Raw genomic sequence first — 809 nt, 5'->3', positions numbered from 1 at the left:
TATGTTATAGGGCTATAATTAATTAAGGGAATAATTATGTCCTTCTGGAACACTACATGGATATAGTTACACACACACACACACACACACACACACACACACAAAACACATACACATTGCACTACACTGGCAGAGAGGTCATAATGTCCTTTTTTAATTAGTTCATACATTTCCCATCATATATCTGAAGAAATGCGCCAGTAGATTTTCTGATTTTTATTCAGCATCAGGGATGTTGGTTCTGGAATGACGTCATTCGCCTGTCCCTCGTCAGGAGTCGAATGGTATTGATTGTGAGGTCAAAGGAGAGGTTCCCTCCAGATGGAAATGTCTGTGTGAAGGAGACACAGAGAAATAGAGAGAGAGAGAGAGAGAGAGGGAGAGAGAGAGGAGAAAGCACTGAAAGCTTTTATCAAGTTATCCACTCGGGATTGTTGGGACTCCTGCATGAGAGGGAAATCTCCATTCACACATTCGGGAAATCCAATTAATAATGGCGTCTGTCTCGTATCTGTCTTCAGCACACTCTACAGTATACAGACTGGTGGGTTCCCATGGCAAATTACATTAAAAAGATGTATTTCCCAATGAACTGTAGGATTTACTGCACAATAAACAATTCATGATGAAATGTCATGGACATAATGGCTCTGGTTTCAAAAATATTGACAAATCTGTACACACACACATACAGAGAGAGAGAGAGAGAGAGAGAGAGAGAGAGAGAGAGAGAGAGAGAGAGAGAGAGAGAGAGACATACACAGACCTGCATACTACACCACCTTTGGAATAAAAACAGCTCTGCAACT

The 809-nt window shown here is 41.0% G+C and overlaps 1 long non-coding RNA gene across 1 annotated transcript in view; it reads right to left on the bottom strand.

Moving 5' to 3' along the window:
• Positions 1-201: 201 nt before the first annotated feature.
• LOC121694842 overlaps positions 202-809 on the bottom strand; it is a 10573-nt gene continuing 9965 nt past the window's right edge. Inside the window, exon 3 of the long non-coding RNA XR_006025902.1 lies at positions 202-331. This is a non-coding gene — a long non-coding RNA (uncharacterized LOC121694842). The remainder of the gene's footprint in view (positions 332-809) is intronic.

The sequence above is a fragment of the Alosa sapidissima genome, chromosome 20, assembly GCF_018492685.1.
Source record: "Alosa sapidissima isolate fAloSap1 chromosome 20, fAloSap1.pri, whole genome shotgun sequence".
Lineage (NCBI taxonomy): Eukaryota > Metazoa > Chordata > Actinopteri > Clupeiformes > Clupeidae > Alosa > Alosa sapidissima.
Note: the sequence above shows the minus strand (reverse complement) of the source record. Positions and strands in the feature narration are given on the sequence as shown.